The sequence below is a fragment of the Podarcis vaucheri genome (assembly GCF_965113315.1).
Source record: "Podarcis vaucheri genome assembly, chromosome: 10".
NCBI lineage: Eukaryota > Metazoa > Chordata > Lepidosauria > Squamata > Lacertidae > Podarcis > Podarcis vaucheri.
In genome coordinates this window covers 37,918,589-37,943,503 of record NC_138748.1, presented here as the reverse complement: position 1 = coordinate 37,943,503, position 24,915 = coordinate 37,918,589, and the positions used below count along the sequence as shown (strand labels likewise).

General features: G+C 41.6%; 2 long non-coding RNA genes across 7 annotated transcripts in view; one reads left to right on the top strand and one right to left on the bottom strand.

Annotated features, from left to right (window-relative positions):
* LOC309542303 overlaps window positions 1-24,915 on the bottom strand; it is a 220,030-nt gene that overhangs the window by 4,946 nt on the left and 190,169 nt on the right. For all 6 annotated transcript variants that reach the window (XR_014224163.1, XR_014224164.1, XR_014224165.1 and 3 more), the window contains 6 exons: window positions 14,277-14,392; window positions 6,693-6,835; window positions 3,007-3,138; window positions 2,430-2,586; window positions 1,583-1,725; window positions 352-410 (listed from right to left, as the gene is read on the bottom strand). This is a non-coding gene — a long non-coding RNA (uncharacterized lncRNA). The remainder of the gene's footprint in view (window positions 1-351; window positions 411-1,582; window positions 1,726-2,429; window positions 2,587-3,006; window positions 3,139-6,692; window positions 6,836-14,276; window positions 14,393-24,915) is intronic.
* Window positions 1-24,915, top strand: part of LOC309542309 — a 239,835-nt gene that overhangs the window by 150,064 nt on the left and 64,856 nt on the right. The window contains exon 3 of the long non-coding RNA XR_014224182.1: window positions 12,940-13,063. This is a non-coding gene — a long non-coding RNA (uncharacterized lncRNA). The remainder of the gene's footprint in view (window positions 1-12,939; window positions 13,064-24,915) is intronic.

Genomic DNA, 24,915 nt, shown 5'->3' with positions numbered 1-24,915 from the left:
CATCTTGATTGAGAACCATCAACATTACATCCATGCCTTCTGCTGTGTTGGCAAGAACAATATAGTTCCACATGATTCTGAAGAGTCTTGCCTTGTGCAACTACTATACAGCATGTTCCTTGGAGGCCAAATCTCCTCAGCAACACCCCCTCTTGTCAAATAGGAGGTGCTGCTGGTGTCCTCCCACCCTTGTTCCCAAGGGATATCTTTATCTCCCTCCCCACCCCCTTGTTCCTGATGTAGACCTTCAGACATCCTTTCTTCCCTGGCAGGGGTGGGGCTTGCCTCAGGTGGCAAAATGTCTTGGGCTGGCCCAGGCATCCCCACCCACCTGCCTACCTTCTTACTTACAATCATTTCAGGAGGTTGCACTGGCTCGCAGCCTTCTCCTCCTTAGTCTCAGTGTTGCCCTTGTAGAAATCAGCAGACAGGAAGACAGGGACAAAGGTAGAATTAGTTGGTTGCAGCTGTCATTGGCTCTGGCTTCATCTTCACACAGTCTTTCTGCCTTCTGACCTATCAGTCCCCAAAAGCCCCAGCCCCCACTACTCAGCAATCTTGAGTACTGTCAATGTCTAATGATTGCAGAGGAAGGAAAAATATAGGGGGACCTTTTTCTCTGTAGAAAAACTTTCTGCAAAGGAGTGTATAAACAATTGCATGCAGTCATATCTGCAGCATAGTCTTTTCTGGACCCATCAAGTGAGATTCTTTATGTCTCTTCTCTTAGAATTAGGCCCGATGTTGCATGTGATCAGGAGTGTATATTTTTTCAGAGGCTTTTATGAGCTCATTTCTCCTCTTTCTCCTCACACATTCTGCTTGTTATAACTACTGCATGGAAGCTACTATAAATTGCAATGAAAATGCTCATGCTTTTGGGGATATAAATCTACATTTGAAAATGGGGAAAATGGGATTATATTATTTCACAATGGGCCCTGTGTGTACCAAGGCGGCCACTTCTTAGAGTTAAAACCAGCTATAATGTAGTAACATACGCAAAGTAATCTAAATGTATGCAAATTGTCCATTGATTAAAGGTGAGCCTGTGACCTTAGAAGATGTAATCAGGGGACAAAAGAATACTGGGTCAGTTGATAGCTAGTTATTTTGAAACCATTTTGTGTAAGTGTAATATATGAAATCTTGACTGTTTTAATTTAGAGAGATGAGGGTCGGGTCATTGGTTGGTTGGTTGGGATTGAGTGTTCATTTTCGTTTAGTAACTGGTTGGTTGCCATAATTTTTGTGTTAGCATTCCATATTAAATCCTGCCTTTTTCAGTTTGGGGGGTTGGGTAGAGTTGTCAGCCATTCGTTGTAATATTGGGTTGTTGCTGTTTCACTCTAAATATAAATGTTGTATTAATCTGATAAGAAAGATTATCAGCTTTGGGGAAGCAGTTTCCACTTTTAAGTTTTCCAAGTGAAGCAATACCTTGTCTGTTCCAAGTAGGAAACAGTGTATCAGACCAAAAGTTTAATTAACTTTTTTTTTAAGTGAGTTACTCAGCAACAGAGCCCTGTTATCCTTTAAAGACTTTAAGATGCTTCTTTAGTCAATCAGGGAAAGCACTTACTTGCAAACATAACACACACAAATTCCCACTGAGCTGTGAGCGTGGCCTTTTTATAATTTAAGCAGTTAAGCATAATAAATATGTCTTGCTTTTAGTACTTCTCACAGACGAGGTTGACTTTGCTGCTCCCTGTACTGGCAGTCCTAGAATGATTAATTAGGCATAAATGGAGGATGCAAAAACACGTGCTCATATAGTTTATTATAATAGATATAATTGAGAAATATATTTTAATTGAAATTCCAATCAGCAGCAGCACACAAGACAGGAGAGGACACTAGCTAAGAGAGATGCATTTGAAGTTTCTTTTAATAACACCCATTACAGAAGAATGAATAGAGCATGGAGCTTATGGGCTAGAGAAAAGTGCGACCCTAGGTTTTCAGCAGGACTTTAGACAGCCTATTCCATTAGTATTGTCAAGGTGACTTGTGATGGAACAACACTCCAACAGTCTACCTTTTATCAGCCTAAGGTTACAGCCAGATGGATGTGCGTTCAAGTGCCACTTGGACCATTTCAACCCTTTGGACTCATTCAAGCCAGTTACACATTCTCACATAACATCCCATATGAATTTAAAGTTCAAGAATGGGGCATCCGTAAGCTATTAGGTCTCGACAAGAGGTTTTCTGCACTTGCTATGGGGCTTTCCCAGACAGTAATTGCCCACATGGACTGCAACTCCATTGGCCATGCTGGCTGGCGCTGATGAGAGTTGTGGTCCTCAGAATCTAGAGACCACCACGTTGGCTGCCCTTGTCCTCGGAATTATGTGCATTCATCCTTCCTTTGGGGCACATCTTATATGGATACATGGAAGGCTGTTACCTTTCCAATTACCTACCTCAGCAGTTTGTCCCTAGAGGCCAGCCACATTTCCTAGAACAGGCTTTCCTAAACTGTGCTTGCTTGGGCTGATGGGAGTTCCAGTCCAAAACATCTGAAGGGCAGCAGGTTGGCAAAGCCTTCCCCAGGAAGTTTGCCAGGAGGCTTGTCTTCCCCTACGGGATCAACACGATCCAGTTTCTTATAAATGAAAATGGAGATTGCATTTCTAACAATTATGACTAGAAGGCAGTGATGAAAATGGATTATATCTTTTGCCAGTTTTCTCATAAAGCTATAGCATAACTCTGACCTTACAGACAAAAATAAATAAAAAACTACATTGGTATCAGTACTTGTGTGTTCTTCTCCCAGTTGACCTATCCTTCATTAACACAACTAATCCTTTAAAAAAGCTATTGCCATGTTTATTTGTGGCCATCATGACATCCTCGCTCATTGAGTTCCATATGTTCTCAGTTCTCACTTGATGACCTTGAGTTCTTGTATCTGTGCATGTGTGGGAGAGAGAAGAAAGCATATTTCTGCAGTCACACTTCCCATACCATCTTACATTACATTCTCCTTTCACTAACCTTATTTGCAAAGCAACCATTCTCAACTGTTTGACGCAGGAGTGGGGAGTCTGCGGCCCTCCAGATGTTGTTGGATGTGCTGGAGCACACATCCTAATTCTTAGGCTGCAGAGCTCTGCATAAGGGGACTTACTTTTGGGTAGACAAGAATAGAATGGCATTGTTAGTTAAGAACTGATAGATTCCCTTGGATCATTTATGTTACCTTCTTTATTTCCAATATATCCATTTGGAAATGGGCAATCATAAATGTACAGACTGTTCCAAATTCAGACACACCCTCTCTTTGTGCAATTATCATGATACTTCTTAATCCCTTTTCTAAGAATTCTTAACAAGCCTTTCCCATTTTTTACTGTCACAGCATATTGAGAGCATATTATTTACTGTGATTGTTCTCTTCCACTGCAAGACTGCTTTCTGTGTCAGTAAAGCCACATCAGAACCTATCAAAGCACATATGGAGGTAGGATTATTTGACATATGGTGCTTTGCATGTATTAAGCTCTCTCACACACACACTCAATTCTTTGTCAAGTTTGAGATTTCTCAGACTTTTTGTGGGTTTTACTATACTACTTTTCCCTCACCTGCATAGTATGCCAGCTCACCTTTCATTATTGTTTTAAATAAAATTTATTACATTTTTTTTCTGGGGTAAGATTTTGCTAGTGTCTTACCCTGCTGTTGAAAGAATTGGACTGGCTGGCCATTAGCTGCAGGGCTAAGTTCAAGCTGGTTTTGGTATATGAATTCCTGTACAGCTTTGGACCAGATACCTGAAAGATCATCTCACTCCTTAAATGCCCATTTCATCATTGTGCTCTGCAGGTGAGGACCTTCTGCAGATAACATCTTATCAGGAGATCTGCTCTGTACAATGTTGGAGTCTGGCCTTTAGTGACCTGCCCCTTGGAATCAGCTCCCCTTGAATATTAGACAGATAGTATTGCTATTGTCTTTTCAGCACCTACGGAACACCTTCCTATCTCAACAAGCCTTTTAAGCCAGGGGTGTCAAAACTTTATTCAAAGAGGGCCAGATTTGATGAAGTGCACAGGTGTGAGGGCCAACCAAAGTTGTTGAGATTTTTAAAGTATTTAACCCTGAAGTTGTGGAGCTTTTTTTAGGATTGAAGTTGTTGTGCTTTGGGGGGGGGGGATTTCCCCCCAAAGTTTGTATGAGACACGAACCCGGTTCCCCAGATTACGTGACTACCGCTCTTAACCACTACACCACACTGTTCAGCATTTTTGGGGATTGAAGTTGTTCAGCTTTTTTCAAAATTTTACACCAGGAAATAAACTGCCACAGGGGCCGGATTAAATCGACCAGCGGGCCGGACTTTGAACATGCCTGCTTTTAAGATGAGATCTTTCCCAGACTGGGAATTGTTTTGAATATTTATTTTATTGCTTTATCACTTGTTGCTTTCTGCCCTGGGCTTCTCGTGGAGGATATAAATTGAATAGCTAACTAAATAATACATAAAAAAGAAAGAGGCAGATGAGTGTGATAAAAAAAAGATCAAAGTACTAAACAAACTGCATTTTTATGGGTTGCTCCACCCCTTTCTTTTAACCTACCACTATTTAAAGTAATGTAATTAAATATTTACTAAGTTGCCTTAGACAGGTAAAACAATATTTCAAGTTTCACTTTTTCTCAACCTTCTCCTAACCCCCCCCCCCGACAACTGACTTTATTTACAAAGCAGAAATAAAGAATTATAATCACTCTAACGTCCAAAGCCGTTCTCAATTAACTTCAAAAAAGCATTTCGGACTCAGGCAGGAAGTTTTAATTCTATGCATGCATTTTCCTCAGCTCTTTCATAAACATTCTGCTTATCTGCATAATAACCGTAACAGGGTGCTAAGGCTGAACTAAATGCTGTGCTGCTGATTCCTGTCTTAGAACACGCGCTGTTGCCAAGCAGGTGCAAAGTGGAGGTTGCTGGGAAGCCGGATGCAAATAAGCTGAAGGAATCCACCCGCTTTGTAATCTTGGAAGAGCCAAAGATCACATGCACACCACACATCTGAAGCGTATTTGTACCACTTTAACAGCCGTGGCTCCTTCCCCTCAAAATAATACTGGAAACTGTAGTTTTTACCCTCAAAGAGCTAAAGTTCCCAGCACCCTTAACAAACTCCCAGGATTCTTGGTATAGGGGAGCCATGCGCTTCAGATGCATGGTGTAGATGTGCTCAAAGTTAATTTCTCAACCATGATGGTCAGATAAACTCCCTTAATAGGAACAGGCCGGCCCTACTATTAGGCCGAGTAAGACAGCTGCCTCAGGCGGCGAATGCTGGGTGAGCAGCGCAGTAGCAGTGTGGTGTTGGAAGGCAGAACTGTGTGTGTCATGTGGCATTGCCTGCTAGCCTGCCCACTTCTGAATTGCCACTAGTCAGTTGGCCACAGAGCACTTCGTTTCTGTTGAGGGGGACGAATTGGGGACATGGAAGAAATCTAGTACGCCGCAAAAAGTCTGGCTGGCTGGAATCCTGATCCAGAGCACTTTGCGCTGTCAACATTTTATTGCAAGTCCCATTTGTTTACTAGTGTATGCTCAAGACAAATATAGTTGAACTGAACCCTTCTAATAAGCACACCCAGCATGTAATAATAGATATTAGACACATAATGGTCACCTATACAGGCTTAAAATGTGAAGGGGGATCAGGGTGTGTCTTCAGTACCTTCTGGACAATATTTTAATCTAAATGATACATAAACCGAGTAATTTGAGCATTTGTGAAACTGAAGCCTGGCCGTAATTATTCCAAGCCATCTGAAGCTCATTTTGAATGTTGCTTTCTGGCTAAGAAGGATGAACTGCTAAGCTTACCCCTCCCCCTAATATATTTTTTTCATTTAGGAAATTGAGATTTAAAATCCTCCCAGATGACTGAATAGGGTGATCTGGCTGATTAATTGAGGAAAGAAGCAATATATGCTAGACCTCGAGAGGAAGGGAGGAAGAGAAAGAAGATGACTGGCTAGAAAAGGCTAGATTTCTGAACAGAAATAAGTAAAGGGCTGCATTTGCACGTCAGTTTATTTCATTTCTCTAACTGTTAATTTCCACATTATAGTTGAACTTTAACATGACCGCAAGAGCCACTTCCAGAAATCTAGCAGCATATAGTGGAGGTTTAGCACTTATTGGCGTGTTAATTACTTCCAGGAAGAAGAAAGAAAAATCTGTTTGCAACCCTGTTAACCCAGAAAATTGTGGGAGTAAAGTGATGAAATTTGGGGCAGTGTGCCAGAATCTAGTTCTTTCCTGCCATTTTTTATGTGTGAATACTGGGTGAATAGAAGCACATATGTGTGGAAAGGCTGAGGTGTAGCGATGTTGTCTGGTGGCATTCATTGCTGTGTCACACCACACGACTGGTGTGGCTTATATTTAGCATGAGAGATCAGTATATCAGTGGAAAAGCCATCGTTCCACAGTGCAAACAGCACTGCAGTGTGCAAGAAACATTAGGAAATAGAACAGAAGCACTAGCATAATAACTGGGAAAACTAACACAATATTTCTCATGTCTGAATGATCCAAGGTGCACCAAAAACTGCCCCTTTCTTCTGAGGGTTGTTTGTTCCCCCCACAGAGGGTGAAGTGGGTGAATGTAAAGAAAAATGGCAAGGTTTGGAGTTGAAGGTTTGGTGTATACCGTACTCAAGAGCTGCATAAGACTACATGTGTTTTTCATTGTTTCTGTTGCTTGAGGAACAGTCATGACTCAGTGCTCTGCGTGTTGAAGTTTCACAGGTTCAATCCCTGGGTAAGGACTGGGAATGTCTCCTGCTTGAAACCCTTAAGAGATAACATCTGTCAGCACAGGCAATACTGAGCTATATGGATCAATGGTCGGATTCACCATACGGCAGTATCCTACACTGCTGTTTTCCTTCCTTTGAGCTTCTCAGACTGCTTGCCAGCAGCACAAGGGACTGCAGCTGTCTAGCCTCGCTGCAGCACTTTCAGAAATGTCCCTGAGAAGATGTTACATCACAAAACCTTCCCATGAGAACAGCCAGAGGGATAGGCTCCAGGCTTAACAACAACAACAAAAGTTTCAAGGAAGGAGCGTCCTTTTCCATTTACAAAACCTTGTCCCAGACCTTGTCATGGTCTTTCGTGTTGTAATTACTTCCAGATTAATCTCCTGTAATGTGTGTTCTACGTAGGGCTGCCCTTGAAAAGGGTCCAGAAACGTCCACTGACACAAATGATGTGTGTTGACCACAGTGAAGTATTTTGACCATATTATTATTGTTTGATCTACACAGGGTGACAGCTTGTTTTCTGGTTCCATTCAAGGTGCTAATCTTCACCTTTAAAGCTCTAAATGGGTAGGGACCTGGGTATCTTAATGACCACTTTCCTCCACAAATCCTATCCTGTCACTGTCTAAGGTACGACAGTGGTACCTTGGTTCTCAAACAAAATCCGTTCTGGAATTCTGTTCCAAAACCAAAGAGTTCCCAAACCAAGGCACGCTTTCCCATAGAAAGCAATGCAAAATGGATTAATCCGTTCCAGACTTTTAAAAACAACCCCTAAAACAGCAATTTAACATCAATTTTACTATCTAACGAGAACATTGATCCATAGAATGAAAGCAATAATCATTGTACTGTACTATAAAATAAATAAGACAGTATTGTAGATGATAAAAATAAAAATTAATGTTTTTTCTTACCTGCACTGATGATAGTCACTGTTTGGATGGGGGGCTTTTATCTGTTTCCCCAGCCACCCAGATCAATCAATCAGTAGCCAAACTGGGTTCCACACATTCACAAAAACAAATTAACTGAAAAAGCCTCCAAAACAAAAATGCAAAATAAATAGCAAAAACAAAAGCACCAAACTTAATCTATTCCGGAAGTCCGTTTGACTTCCGAAATGTTCAAAAACTAAGGCGCAGCTTCTGATTGGTGCAGGCAACCTGGAAACAATAGCTGACAGCCACATTGGACGTCCGGCTTCCAAAAAACATTCAAAAACCAGAACACTTCTGTGTTTTTTGAGTTTGGGAACCAAGGTGTTTGAGAACCAAGGTACCACTGTACTCCAGATTCTTTAACCACACGAAGCTTGGCAGCTAAAGGCTAGGGGGCTTTTTCTGTTCTGGCTCCCCCCATCCCAGTGCAAGGTCTTTCCTACTGAGATCACACACGCCATTGTTCTAGGTGGCAAACAAAAACTTGCCCTTTGAAAAAAGGGTTTTTCTGTTTCGACTACTATTCCCAGAGAGTGGGTTGTAGTCGACTAAGTTTTGCTCAAAGCAGTTGATATTAATGGTCCTAAATTAATTGTGTTCATTAATTTCAGTGCGTCTACTGAGTATGAGTAATGCTGGATACAACTTATGGTCATTGTTTTTGGTTTTTAATAGCAAAATTGGGATTCTGTGTTGGATGTTTATTGTTTCATCTGCTGCATTGAGAAATAAGCAGGAGATACCTTTAAAGGGATGCGGGTGGCGCCGTGGGTAAAACCTCAGTGCCTAAGACTTGCTGATCGTAAGGTTGGCGGTTTGAATCCCCGCGGCGGGGTGAGCTCCTGTCGTTCAGTCCCAGCTCCTGCCCACCTAGCAGTTCGAAAGCACCCTTAAGTGCAAGTAGATAAATAGGCACCGCTTTATAGCGAGAAGGTAAACGGCGTTTCCGTGTGCGGCACTGGTGCTGGCTTGCCAGTTGCAGCTTCGTCACGCTGGCCACGTGACCCAGAAGTGTCTTCAGACGGCGCTGGCTCACGGCCTCTTGAGCGAGATGAGCGTGCAACCCTAAAGTCGGTCACAACTGGCCCGTATGGGCAGGGGTACCTTTACCTTTACCTTACCTTTAAATTTTTTTTTAAAATGAAAAACCTTGCAAATAAGAGGAAATAAGCTAAATAGCACCTAGGATTGATAGATCTATATGAATCTCAAATTTTTATATGTGGTGCTTTTCCTAAGTATTTCTTAACAAAAGCCCCAGTACAAAAATACAAATCGGAAAAGCGTTATTACTCTCTTATTGCAAAAGGGAGTGGCAGTGGCAGATGAGTTTCAATGCCTGCTGAATTTTAATTAATTTTTATTATTTGCTGTAAGAACAAAAGAAGTCATACTTCCCCCTGGACTTTTCAACATTACTTTCACCTTTATTCACATTGCCCAACATTTATTCTTCATTGGAGATCATTTATGAAAAGCTAACAAAGGATGGAGATGGGAAGAAATGGTAGATCCAGCTGCGTAGTTGTAGTTCTAGCTGATCATAAATACAGCACACACATACAGACATGATTTACAGGAATGTAACATGTCAGTTCTTGAATGCTTGCAATTATTCAAACCAGGCCAAACCATTGAATTTGCAGAGATGAAACCATCGTTTGATTTCACTTTCCCAATATTTCATGGATTTCCACAATCCTGTGATGTCTAAAGTTCTTCAACCTTGAAATTAAGTAAGGTATTGATTTTGCTTATTTGTTTTGAGCTATAGTGAACCTGCAATTTATCAAATTGAGACATGTTGTGGGGAGGGCATGGTTTTAATATTCAAGGGATTTGCATGCTTCTAAAGACCAGTATGAGATCCCAGTTTTTGCATGCCTGGTTTCACATTTATATTGACTTTGAGAAGAATGTTATTAACTAGTGTTGGGGCAGTCATGCTGCTATTCCCCCCTCCCCCCCATTGCCCCCCATGGCAGAAAAAAAGGCAAATGGAAGAATATGATTAACTTCTGGCACTCCAATCTCTACACACTGTCCTCCAAACTCTGACGTAGTTCTCTAAAGACTTATCAGTCAGGTGTAGTCTAATAGTTAATCAGAGAGCAAACTGTGATATGTTTACATGCCTTCCTCATTGGTGCTGTTGGTGGGGAGATCAATGGCTGAGTTGAAATAATTGAATGTGTTTTGTGAACATGTGTCATGGTCAAAAAGCACCTATTTGGGAGTATTCCCAGCGATTATCTTCTCTCTCAGTTGCTTTTGTTTATTTGCAATGATGCCATAAGGCAAAAAAAATAAAATGGCTACATACGGTAGCATTGTGGCTTTGTGCTATTCACTATGTAATCCCTGATTGGCTGGGACCATCCATGTAATTGTATCTACAAAGGTTTGTCAGCATCAACACTTCCCACAGAACCTCCAGTGAAGTCTGCTATGAGCCAGAGAGCAGAGAAATCAAATAGCCCTAGAAGTAGGTTACAGCTGTTGTAAATAAAAATATGCCCTTTTCCCTTATGGGGTATCCAAGAGCCCATATAGAGTCCTTACATAGGTTCCCTATTGGTAGGAGAAAATAACAGAGGCCAACCAGAGAATATTGAGAAGCAAAGCAGCTAGTAAGCTTGATCTTTATTAATCTGTTGCAACAGGGTACTCCCCTCACACGCAGGAGAGGAAGAGGACCCCCAAAATTGCTGTGCAAGGGCTTATAAAGACTTTTGAAATTCCCATCCTCTAGATCAAGACCACCCCCAGAAACATTATGCATACATCACAGAAGGGGTGTAACCTAAGACCACCCCTCAGATACATCCCACCTACATCACAGAAAATTTAATGTTGTTTTTCTCCTGTTGTTGTTTATCTCCTGTCTAGCAGGTTACTTGATTGGATTTCCTGGGGAGCCTGGCCATTCTTTTGTAGTGGTAAAATACTTATTTCCTGGGCCAGGTCACAGGCTCACACCTTATTCATATCTTTGAGACAGGATTTGTGAGGAAAGAGACAATGGGGAGGCTTTTCCAGGTTAACCTTGCAGAGAAAGGATTTGGCCAGTTTAGGAATCAAAATGGTTCCAGGTTGGTCTTCCTGTGTTGATCTATGTATGTGCAGTTATGAACATTACCATATATCTAAGACCATAAAATTCCTATCACACAGCAGTCTCCAAAACTTCAGATATATGTACTGGGATAATGATGGCTGCATCTTCATGCCCACAAAAGACAGGGACTGTGGAATAAGCTATTTATGCCACATTCCCAATTATAGACTGGGTGGAGCACACCATAGCAAGCTCCTTCAATGCTGGTGGACTACAACTGCTGGCCATTAACTAGGCTGGCTGAAGCTGATGGGAGTTGGACTCTTAATAACACCTGGGTGGCAATGCATTGAGTGTCCCCGGCTTAAAAGCTTCAAGGGTGGGGCCAGGTTAGGGAATTTAAGGATGAGTGGGATCTGATAGAAACTGGAAATTGGTATTTTTGTTATCTAACAAAATTTACATGGCACTTGATAGTAGTAAAGCTGGTAACAAGTATTAAAATGATCAATAAAAACAGTTTAAAACAACTAAAATATTTAAAAATAATTAAAATGAATAGTGAAAGAGATTAAAACATGCCAACTTCTGCATGCCTGGATAGACATGCATAAACAAACATTTAATTCAAAGCCCCTGACCTTTTTCATTTTTCTTTTTTACACTGATAATAAGGATCTCTGAACCACACAGCAGTGAGGCATATTTACGCTAAGTTTGCTGAGTTCCTGGAGGCCACATACCTATTCCTAGGGGAATCTGTGTCGTATTAGGTAATAAAAAAGCCACTTTGTTATTACTTAGCCTGTGTTTAGAGTTCAGCTGTGTCACCCCCCCTCTCTCTCTCTGTCTCTGTCTCTCTCTCTCTTTGTATGTGTGTGTGTTTAAAAAATTGTGTAATGCAGAGCCAAAGCAAAATGTACCCTAAATCATGCCTCTGTTAAAAAAAGAGAGAAAGAAGTGCATACAACAAATTCTCATTCCTCCCTGTTCCAATGTTTGTAGAGAATTTAGTTTTGTACTCCTGGCAAAATATGGCAGGACAAGGGGCAATTGACCAGGAGAGCAAGAGTGTCCCTGGGGCTGCATTAATTTCTTCCTACTTGACCCACGACATCAAAAGAAGCAGGGAGCCCTGTAATCAGTCCAAGCCCCTCTCACTTCCTAAGTGTGACAAAGCAGTAGTAGCAAATACACGCTCTCTGCACCCTGGGGAGGTGAGGGTGGGAGTGCAGCTGATTGCATATTTATATGGAAGGGAGTCATGAAGGATGGGGAGAATGCAGAGAGAGGAGTGCTTTTCCAAATGCTTTCTATTGAGACACAGCCCTTATCTGTTTACTGATGCCCACAGCCTTGTTTCCATAGATAGCCCTGTTTTGTGATCGCAAAGCATCAACGATGGCAGGAAAAGATTGGACCTGATGCCATATGTGGAAACTAATTTAGTAAGAAATTGCACAGCGACAAGGCAATGATGCTTTATTCTAAATGGCAGATGCCTCATTAGTGATGATTTATTTAGATGACCTTCTCAGAGTGATGCCAATTCTCTCCCTTCTTCCCAAGCCCCCCTCCCCTCTCCCGGCTCACTGCAAAATATTCCTTAGGAAGCAGAAGGAAGCACCTCTCATCTAAAGCTCAAACTGGCTTAACCTTTCTGTTCCAAAACATTTCAGTAACACAGTAATTCATAAGGTTTTGCATCGGGTTTAGACTCTGCGACTAAAATTTACAATGTGTATGAAACCCTGAACAGGAGCAATGTTTTCCTGCATGTCTCATTTGTAAAACATACATTTTCTTGGTGTTGCTTTAATCTTAAGACTGGGACTAGCTGAGTAAAAGGGTTGCTAGAGACGTGCAACACAGTCAGAAAGGCTTGTGTCATAAGGTGTGTTTTGGACATTACCCAACGACCACACAAAATATCATCATTCGACTTTGGGGTGGAAGCTGAACATTAGCAAAAGGCATTTGGGAGAGCGGAGAAATTTCCCAGTGAAAGTCAGCATGTCCTACTGGCTTCCTGAAATGTTAGAATTATCAGGAAATGCCAACATTCACAGAGTTTCTGACATTTACCAAAATGTATTTTGATTGCGTTTTTTGTTCTGCTTTGTTTTGTTCTAGAATGTGGCAGGCCTTGGAGGGCAAGGGACATACGCAACCAGTTTGGGCTCAGAGACAGAAGGTCCATGTGTCCTTTTGTGGGCTGGAGCCCCTAAAGGACAGCATTGCAGTCAACCACTAGCAGGTAGGATACTCCTGACATTTGTTTATAAAGGGGTCTAATTGCCATATTTATATTCAACATGACTGAAGGTAAGTAGTAAGGGAGCAAAGGTTGCCCATCGCAGGATTTCAAAGCTATCTAATATTTTTCTCTTAATTAAAAATTTTCCCTGAAGGGAGTCATGTCTTTTGACATGTTACTCATACGTTTTGATAGGCATTATCTTCCTTAGTAATGGTAACAGAACATGCTGTCAGTATTACTGGGTAATGTTGCTATCCCTACGGGGGACCCGATCCCTGGTGTCATTATCATATCTTGTTTTATTCAGAAACACCTTCAACAGAACCACAACAAACTGTTATATAAAGGCAATAATTAGCACTGGATCAACCGTTTGCATTTTCACATCAGTGATTTCTCTCTCCCTCTGGAGCAAATGTTTGTTGCTATGTTCTTATTTTTTAATTTACACTGCAATACCCAACTTGAAGTTAGACTCCATGTGGCATTTCAACTTGGCAGATAAATATATGAATATACACAAACACATCAGGTGTATTAATTTAAGAAACAACATCATGCTTGATTGGATATATTGGGCATGAGGAACTGGATCCAACCAGTGAATTGGAGTCTGATCTTCCTTAAACCCTGTGGGCCAAGTTTGATGGGTGGGTGGAGCTGCTCACCAGTCACCTGACTTCACAATGATGTCGGGGCTAGCAAAGCACTGGGCAGTGTGCTATGCAAGCTTGTAAAATGTGGTCCATTGAGCTTTGACCGGTTTGGATGCGGAGCTTCTGGGATCCTGCAGCAGGTGCTGCAATTATGAAGTCCAATGGAAGGAGAGAGGCGAAGGGGACACCAGATTTTGGCATCACAGTGTGCTACTGAAATTTGAGGTGCCAAAGTCTGCCATTGATTGTTGGGGCTATGCAAAAATGGGCCACCTAAGATCATTGGCAGTGCTATGCAAAAATGGGCCACCTAAGATCATTCTGGCATCAGGTTATTGCTCTAGAAAGTCATGGCTCTGTGTAGCTCTGTGTGGCCAAGCTGGAGGGAGCCTGCGACCCATGTGCTCCATTTGGCAAGCAAGACTGTTTTTGCCAAGAAAAGTTTCCCATATTTTCTCTGCCACTACATAATACATGTACTACCTTACTGCATTAGTGGAACAATTTCTTGTGCTGCACATTGGGATAGCTGTCGTTGTGCTAATTCTACCTACTTTTCTGTGTTATTTGGATGTATGGTTTCAGCATCTCAGTATGAATTAGCCTAGTCTGGCACTGAAGTCAATCTGTTTGCATTCCAACATCTCATATTGTGCAATAACCCAATGATCTGTATAGACAAACAGAGCAACGTACCCTATCAGCATATTGTTCATATTATTGACACTCTTGGAAAATAACTTACAAAAGTTGACTAAGTCTGTTGTTTTGAGATGCTCGCCTGGGTTGTGCATCACTCAGTGTTTTGATATTAGGTGGCCACATTCTGCCTCAAGATGGGGGACCTTTTAAGTTGCATAACCTTCTCGTGAGGCTACAACTGCTAATTTGGTGTTTAATTATCTATATTTCACACTGTTTATTTGACAACGCTTAGATTAATTTCTCTTTCCAAGCAAATCACATTTAGGGATGCATTTGCATATCTTGATTGCGGTTTAATGCCCTGGCTATCACGGTGGGTTTTTTTCTTTTCCAAGAAGAGTACTTAAAAAAAAAAAAAGGAAACAGGGAATGGTTTCACATTACTGCATTGCAGATTGCTGGATGGACATACTTTTATTTGAACGAAGAATTAACTTGACCATAATAAGGATAATATTTTGACAATCTGCAACCTTCTTGGCTTTATTTGATTAAATATTCCAGTAAATGTTGCTGCCCTTGGCTTTATTGGGAGGAAGAGAAAGATATAAATTTAACAAAATATTCAATAAATAAGTGAAAATAATATGCATGTGTGTGTGCATGCATGTGCATATACCACAATCATGCATTTCAAAATGGAAGGCAGAGCAATATTACTAGATCAGAGGGAACTATACCCAAGCACTGCCATTCTGTCATTAGCAGGGTAGAAGATGAACGGAGAGTGGATTTTCATATTTTCTTTCCCTGCTTTTGGCCTCCCCCTGCATTCACTTTTAAGGAGGTTTTCTCCAGGACAATACCAATGCCAATAATAATTTTATTATTATCCTGACCATCTAACTGGGTTTCCCCAGTCATTCTAGGAGGCACTTTCTGTTCTACACCAGGCGATTGGTCCAGAGTTTGGGGAGCACCAGCACCAGTATTTTCAATGCTGGCTAAGAGGGTGTGCTTCTAAGGATGGATCTCCTCCTCTGAGAGTAGCCTTCCTGCTCTGCTCAGGGTACATCCACACTCCTGCTTGCCCCCATCACCTTCCCCTGAAAACCTGCTGCTTACTGCTGGATCAGAGCAAACGTCAATCGGGTTTTCTGAGGATTTTCTCCGATCCAGTGCTAAAGAGTGAGTTTTCTGGGGGAAAGCAGTGGGGCAAAGACAAAACTGCTCAGACTTATGCTCAGAAAGCATGGGGCAAGTGGAAAATTGCTCAGACATAGTAGCAGCAGAAGTGTGGAGAAGCCTTCAGAGGGAGAAATATTCTGAATACCACAGGATGCCTTTGCAGGGACCATTGGGATTGTGCCCTAAGCCTTTGGAATGGAATTGTTGCCTTTGAGAGCATTTGGGTCCAAAAGCAGGCCATCAATATAAGAAACCCAGATCCACGCATGTTATATAATTATATGCATTTGCAGACATTCAACACACATTAATCCATTGAATCGAAACTCTTACACAGTTAATGATTGCTATCGAGCACCCATAAATCTATTTTTCAGTTTCATGCAGCCACAGTTCAGAGCTCATTGCTGGCTAAAGAAGATGGAGTTTTTCCAGTATCCTGTGTCCATTTTGCATACTACTTTTATGCCCACATGGGATGATTGTCCTTTCTCTGCCTCAGTAAAAAACAACAACAAACCACGTTGCTCCTCAACTCCACCCACTCTTTAGGGCTCTTCTGATTCATGCACATTTCCAGAAGATACACATTCTCTTGAATGTGGGAGAGTCAATCTCCTGGGAACAGTATGCAGTAGTCTTTATGATAACAAGACCCAATATTTCCCATTCAGATGGAGACAGCCTCTAAACACTATAAATTGCACAGCACCACAGAATACAACATGCACAACTGAATATATTTGAGGCAGAAATTTCCCCCGCTATGATTTTCTTTTATGATATGAAAACATTTCCCCTGTAAACATTTTTGGTTTGAAGCTAAAATAGGATGGAGATCACATAGTCCAGAGTTAATACAGACACTGCATAGACACATGCACATACCCCATTTAATCAATGCTCTGCAGCTTTTCCCCCATAAGAGGAAAAGGACAACTAAGATCCAACTATAAAATATGATCCTTGAGAATTTCTGTGCACAAACCTTTAAAATAAATATTAATGTTTGAATTATCATCCTAAACTTGCATGCAAATACACAACAAGAGAAACATGACAGTTTATGAGAAGCTACTATGAGAGTATTAGACTGTTTACCAATGTTTTTTATGGACAATCGCCACAGTTTCACAATACTTCATATAGAGCAAATGCTTAAAGACCTGATGTAGGCACATGTTTTTCAATTCCAAATTATAAAGTGCTTTAAAGTTTGTGGGAATCAAAACTTTAAAGTTCAATCAATCAGTTGTCTGGAATATATTGTATACTTCTTTTATACCTGATCATGATTAGCAATATGTATGCATATGTGCTGTTATGAACTCCTTAAATTAAGCAAAATGAATCACTTTGTTGCTTGAATCGTCTTGTTGCACGGAGCAAATAAACTAAGCCTCATGTGTCTGAACATGCAAACAACAAGCGCACCGGGGAGGAGGAATCATATCTGCAAACTTGGTGCCTGCCTGCACGCTTGCTCATCTGCAGTGCCTCTTGGTGTGCATAAACTAAATGTGTAGGTTTGAATGTGTGGCTGAGGCCCATGCTTGCAAGGACTCTTGGTATCATGTATGAGCCTTTACATGTGCCCTTTGCAGAAGCAGCACAGGACAAGGCTTAACTCCAAATTTTAAACCCTTCTGTGTATATTCCAACTCTGAACCAGGTTCTTGTAACTCACTCTGCTTGCGAGGGATGGCTGTTTCCACCTGTCTAGCTCCCAACCACCAGTTCTGAGAGCTTTCCTAGGGCAGCTGTTTCCAGGAGAACGCTCTAGGCAGAGGCAAGAAACCTTGGGGAGAGAGCATCTGGTTGTTTGGAAGTCAAAGTGCTGTGCAGAACTCCATTGTTGCACACTGTGGTTTGAAGAGCTGGCAATTAGCTGATCATTGACACTTCAAAGTGGCATCCCGAGCTCTTTGCAAGAGGTTCACAAATAAACCTGCACTGTGCTTTGAGGTCCCAGAGATCAGCCAGCTTCAGCACTTCAGAAGCCGGGTGTGCAAAACTTCTGAAAGCTCAAGTGTAGAGCCTCTTGAATATCAGACAACTGTTGGTTCTTCAGAAGCCCCTTTGGACTCAGCCCAGCTGCCCTTTTACCTGCCCATTCCTGATGATGTCAGTGACCAGCAGGTGCATGTGGCTTGGCCAAAGTAGTCAGGTGACCCATTTAGGTCCACAGGCTGGAGGCACCTCACCCCTGATCTATACATCCAACGGGGGGAGGGAATTGTACTATGCCCTCAATAGCAGCAGTCACCTCACATTCATCCCAGTTGGGTGGACACCATGAGCAGAATGAAGGGGCCATTGTTGGGTGAGAATTATAAAGCCCAACTGTCTCTGCCCATGTGTGGCAATGCAGGGTATAGCACAAGATCAGTTCATCCATAGTTGGTGGTGGACACAGTGTCTTCCTCCACTGATGAAGCAAGCACAGGAGAAAGGGAAGAGAGCCTTTGTTTTTGTTATTTGTGAGAAGAAACAGAAGGAATCCAGTAAGATTGCCACTAGTATCTTAATTGTTTTCCCATGTTATACGACCATGTGATAATGATAATGATAAATTTTTTGTACCCCACCCATCTGGCTGGGTTTCCCCAGTCACTCTGTGGCTTCCATAGTTCATGTACTGCTGAGTTCCATTTCAAAGCATGAATGTTCATTCCTAAAACTGTTGCTCTTCTGCGTAATGCGTCTACCCACCTCCATCTTTCCTGTTTTCAGCATTCTCTTTCAAAAGCAAGGGAATTAAAAGGATGATGAGCAAAATGGGTTTTGTTGTTGTGCTCACCCAATTTTGGCTGCTTTAGTTTTCAGTTTAATGCTTGCAGAGGAAGGCTGAATGGATTTAATTAATGTGTCTAAAATTATGTATTTCAATAGCTATAAACAAATGTACTTGCATTTATTAATATAAAAAGCTATGCAAATGGCTGCTCTTTTGATTGTAGCAGTATCAGAAAATTAAAGTAATGATACACTGTGATTAATTGATTCAGGATGGGTTTTGTTGAGTAATTTTGTGCTTAATGAGGTTCCATCTATTCAATTTCGTTTTCCATTACCACTTGTTTCACTCCTGGTCTTCCAGAAAACATGAATTTTTAGAAAAAGCAATGAATAATGTTATAAAAGATATATTGCTGACCACAGAGGCTTGTGTTTTAAAAAAATAACTCACCTTTTCAGTGTGAAGCTGAAGCATGTTAAATGCTTTAGTCAGTGCTTTTTTCTTAAAAAGATGTTTAGGGGTACTCTCATTTTCCTACTCATATCGAAATATTGCCCGTTAATGAGACCAAACTTAGATTCACAAAATGTTTAGGGGTATGCGTACTCCTGTGTCCCCCCAGGAAAAAAGCACTCGCTTTAGTCATTCGGAATTAGTTTTCTTAAAACCTTAAGAGCATCAGATAGTCAATTGATAGAGCATGGATACATTATGAAGGGAGGGGGGGAGAGGAGTATACATTGAAGATATGTTAACACTGCAAAAAAATTGTAAATTTTTGCCATCTTGCGTCAAAATGGCATCCACTTGTATCCAAACATAGATGAAAACCTGTGCCTTAATCGAAGGAACCATAATGAAAAATTTGGTTATGATATCTTGAGTGGTGTCTAAATACAAAGCAATCAGAAAACTTTCCAAAGCACACAGTAAATGTTCAACTCTTTTTTGTTCAGTCAGAAAGTAGGAGCAGGAGCAAGAGTCACATACTCCTGTGACCTTCAGGTTTTTAAAATGAAAAACTAATCAAAGTTTCTACTGGGTTCAGTCCGTCTTATGGAACTCGGCTTCCCCCACTTTGGATTTTGTGCAACCAAAAAGGAAAGTCACCTTGGCTTTCTGATAGCAGGGAGAAATTTGCTCTCCCTTTTTATCCTGACAGAAAATCACTGCACTCTCCATTGCCCTGGCTATCACATGCACCGTGGCTTCAAAACCATCCAGCAGGAGATTGATTTCTGCAAATGGAATCAGGCTTATGGCAGATGGAAGTCATATCTTCCTGGCTGAATCTCACTCCTCTGTGTAAGCGATCCTTCTCACATGTGAAAACACATTAGCTTGGTGAGGACAGTGGGGAATTGAATCATGACATAATCCAGGGATATCTTCTGGAAGCAGAGGAAGTTACTTGGGCTAATGGATTGATTGATGAAGGCAAAGAAACCACAAATGAATATAAGAGATGTTCAAATTAAAAGAAAATTCAATTCACAGACTGAAGCAGCATTTAGATCACAGTCATGATCTCACGGAAAACAGGCAAAAGTCAGGAAGTCCTTCAGGCAAGAAAATGACCTGTTTCGACTCTAGGATTTCTCTGACTTGGCTTGGTTTATGCCAGAAGTATTAATGTTGCTGAAATGCAATTAGATATGCTCAGTATTAAATTGTGCACTATTCTAGGACATTTAGGCAAAGAGCTCAAGCACACTAACTTGAGAGTTTATGATGAAATCAAACAAGCTGAGCTACATGCTTAGAATTGTTGAATGGCACAGCTATTCTGATTTTAAGCAAACAGTGCCTAAAGCAAGATTGTATTTTACATATATGGAATACTGTTCATACTGTATATAGCAAAGCACAGAAGCCTGTGCTATATTTTTCTCTCTGCTATGGTTTCCACAGACTTGCTTTTAACATACAACATTCTACTAGTCAGTTCCCCACTTGCTTTCTGAAGCGGTGGTGTTCAGCGTACTGGTTTTTGCATTGGACTGGAACCTGAAAGAACAGGGTTCAATCCTTTGCTCGGCCATCACTGGATGACCTTGGACCAGTCACCATCTCTTATCCTAATACCTCACAGGGCTGTTGTGAGGATACACTGGGGAAGAAGAGAACCTTGTATGCCACCATGAGCTCCCTGGAGGAAAGATGGGATATAAATGTGGTAGGTAGGTAGGTAGGTAGGTAGGTGGACCACGTGGTGTTTCTGAACACTGAGTTTGGCTCCAATACTGTGAGCTGAACAGGATTTCAAGTTGTGAGAAATCAACTTTCCAAAAGTAATAGGTAGGAGTGTGTGTGTGTGTGTGTGTGTGTGTGTGCAGGTACAACAAGAGTGTCAATATTTTATGTGCTTCTTGCTGTCTCAAATCTGGCAGTGGATATGGGTGACCCTGGAGCCACCATAGATTATTATGTCACCCCCCCCCATTCCCACACCCCCTCAAACATTAAGACAGGTGCAGGAAGCAAGGGAGGGCCTATGACGCCATGGCTGTCAATAAGAGACCACATACTCTCTCTTTGTTTAGGAATACAAAATGGTCATGTGATCCAAACAAGGATTCCATTCCCCATCTTCAAATTCTCATTGATCATGGCAAAGCACTAACATCAGAAGCGTAAAAAGGGCTTTCGCTATCTCATGCTCCAGTGCTTCTAACATCCCACACAGTTGTTTATGTGTCAGATTCAGCCGTGAAACTATCTGAAGGTCTTATCTAAACTGAAGAGCCAGCATGACCAAGGATGGCAGGAACAACTTGCAGATTGTCCTGGGGAGATAAAGGCAATCAAGGCTGCAGGAAAGGAGGAAGGACTGGGTATTAATAAATCTAAAGCCTGACACCCAAGGAGAAGAAAGAAGTGCTGTTGGTGAGAAATGGGCATGTGTCACCAAGTAACCAAGCAACCACAAGTGCAGGCAAACTCACCCACATCATTTCCTCAAATACCCTTCTTAATGTTTTCTGTTATGAAGCTTCTACTTTAGCTTGCACAAAGAAGCTAACATTTTGGGGTGAAGGGGGAAAATCATTTCCCTTTCCTCAGCATTGAGCAGGTTCTGAACCATGTGCCTAATTGGGTCTAGCCAGCCCAAGCCGTGCCCACTCACCCCACACCTGATACCATATATGCCATCAAGTGTCAGACAGGTAAAGATGGAACAGGCAGGAGCCTTAGAGTGCATTCCTGATCGTTCTTTGGCAAACTGTGGTTTTATCTAGTGCCTTTAAATTTGGCACCAAATGCAAGCCTGGCAAAGATTGGTTCCACTCAGGAACTAATCCCTGCCAAAAGTGTGGGGCACTAGTAGGACCAGTGGTCAGGGATGATGGGAGTTGTAGTCCAACGACATCTGGAGACCCAAGTTTGGGAAACTGCTTTAACTGTCCTTTGATGCCTCCTGGGGACATTGGCTCTTCCTTTTTATCCTTACAGGAGAGCACATGCCTTTCTCAAGACGCAGACGACAGGCTTTCATTAAGGAGAAGAGCACATCGGGGGCAGCTTATTTGCTTCATGCAGAGTGATCTATGCCATTCAATTACAGAACTTTCTCATCTGCCCTTGCTGCCCGCAGTCCTAAATAACTACCTTGTAATAGCAGGCTGTTATTTATGAGTGGCAAAAGGCACTAGTAAGTTTTGAAATGCTGTGTTCCACTGACATTTGCTCACTAAAAAAAATATTAGGAGAGAGAATGACTCAGAGGTTTTGAAAGCACACACACACACACACACACACACACACACACACACTCCTGATCAGTCTCCTGCTCTGAAGTCTGCTTCTTCTCTAGCACCCTCAGATACTTTTAATTATCACTTCACCATTTCAATCTTTCCACATTGTTCCAATGCTCATTCATTAGTTGCGAATGACCGTGTCCCTTTATAAAACATCACAAAGCCTTAACCAAAAGCCCACTTGATGGCTCTGAATATTAGCAACGAAGAAGAAAATGACTGGCATGGATCATTCATCATTATTTCAGTGACTAAAGCCATTCTGCAGTAGACAGCTATTTAATGAATTCAATTTGATGGATGGATGAAAAAATATGTTAAGTGGGGAGCGACGAAGGTTCCGATCCTATGCACAATTACGGGGTGCTAAACACTATTAGACACAGTGAGGTGCAATTATGAGCAAAATTGCATAGGATTGGAGACAGAATTTGGAGACTAGATTCTTGAATTTTCTGCTTAATCAACCATTCTTTGTTCTATGATTGTACATCAGTTGGTCACTGTGTGGTTAAGCAAAGCAAAAGAGATTAACATAGCACACAGCACATTCATGTGCAACAAAGAACATGTGTGATTTCTAATTATAGCCTGAACTGGTCATCAATTTGAATGGATGAGACAGTTTCATGTTATGAAATACCCTGCACAATTACAATTTTGACAGTGGCTCATTATTTCTTCAGCTCTGTATGGTTTAGAGTTGAATCAGTTATTTTCATCTCTATATTCCTTTGCTTATACAATTTCTCCTGCAAAAAACAGTTGATTGATTGCACACTGAATATTGTCTTACCTGTTTCTGGTAAATAGGCATTGTTCCTGTAAGAAACAATGCTAGATCAACACTCCCCTTTGGGGAGTGTTGATCTAGCATAAAAAAGTGGTGTGTCCATTCTCCAAATTACAACCCTGATCACCTTCCAAGGGCTTGGAGTTGGATTACTTTTCCACCCAGTCCAGTCCTAGGATTCTGTGCTGCTTCATGGGGAGAGAAAGTCTATAAACACTGAGGCATTAACCCAGTAGTTTTGGTACCCTTGGTTCTCTTGTGACTTTCATAGTATAAAATGTGTACAATTAACAATTTGGGACAGTAGAATGTTGCAGCGTATGAGTACAGACAAGGGCTTGTTAGCCAGTTCTTGTTCTTTTGTGGGATTAGCAAACTGAGAGATTTCTCTTTGAAAGCATATTGAATGTTTTCAGGCCTAGTAGTTAATTGATTTCAAAAGCCATTTCCTGCACTATATTTTCCTCGGGACCATATGATGGCCAGATTTCAGAAAAGTACAGAAAAGCAGATGAAAACCAGAACTTAGTTTTGAAAGGAAGAAGGATCTGTTTGAATCAACTTTTGTGTGGGTGTGTATATTCCCTGGCAAAGCCTTCCCGGTATTTCCTTATGGATAATGGCTTCTGCATCATGCAGGAACACAAACTTTGGCTCAGGCCTCGGCTACTATTGCTACCTCCGTGGATTGCAAGTGTAAAGTCTAGTGAGAATACCAGTTATGAGCTAAGCAGTAGAATTCCAAGGCACTTAAGGGAATGAGTGGGAAATAGCTGTGGAATCTGACCCAGTCCTATTATTCAGCAGGGATGAAGCGTCCACCTCAGGTGTTGGGGTACAAAGCTTTGTGGGCCACATGGCCTGTTCTGCACGGCTAATCTACTTCCCTCAGGTGTGGTGGGGGATACAGGCCTGTGGCACCAGAACATTATTACTACTACTACTGCTGCTGCTGCTAAATTTTCCAAGGGGTTCAAAGTGATGTATATTGTTCTTCCGCACTCCCCATTTTATCCTCACTACCTACCCTGTGAAGTAGGTTCAGCCGAGAGGCAGCAACTAGCCCACGATCACCCAGTGAGTTTTTTGGTTCACTGGGGATTTGAACCCTGGACTCCAAGGTTTCCCAAAATTGGGTCTCCAGCTGTTGTTGGGACTACAACTCCCATCATCCCCAGCTAACAGGACCAGTGGTCATGGATGATGGAAATTGTAGTCCAAAAACAGCTGGAGACCCAAGTTTGGGATACCCTGTCCTAGTCTAACACTCTGACCATGCTGGATATGATACAACTGGCAGGCTAGTGGGCTTCTGTATGGAATGACAGCCATCTTATCCTTTGCTCAGGCAGAAAAATGCAATAGGCTGACCCTGAAAGGCATACCAGGAATTTCACAAGGATCCCAAAGTGCTGCAGCTGACTGGGAATCACATCCCAAGAGCCAGTGTGAATTGACACACAGAAGCTTCAGAGCAATGGAGGAGAGGCTGACAAGAAGGAGGTCTTCAATGATTGTTTTGAATTTGGGTGGTGGGAGCTATTTTATTTTTATTTTGAAATTAAATAAATTCAAGGCAAACATTTGCCGTCTTCTGGAAAGTTTTATTTTTTTGCTGCCTAAAAAGGAACTGAAATATGTATTTTATCTAGGATCCCCACCCCCACCCCATCTTCTGCCAAACATATGCTGAAATCTTATTCATTATGGGGCTAGCAAGGTCTTTCATCCCTACCAACAAAATTCATAAGATAAAAAGGGAGCTATTGCTCCTTGCTCTTTAAAAAAAGATATTGGCAGAATTCTCTCTGTCTTCCTTCCCTGTCTCATCAGGATGATTCTCCCCCCCCACCCCCCTTAGACCTCCCATCTCGCCACACAGGGTTCATAAAGCACAATTTGGAGATAATGAAATAAATACAGGACACAACATGTTTCTGGCTGATAGTATTGATTCCAGGTTTTCTCACAGAGAATTAATTCACCCATATGCTCCTGCTGCAATGCTACTTAACTGCTTCTATGACTGCCTGTTGAAACTGTTTTGCATATGTAACAGACCTCAA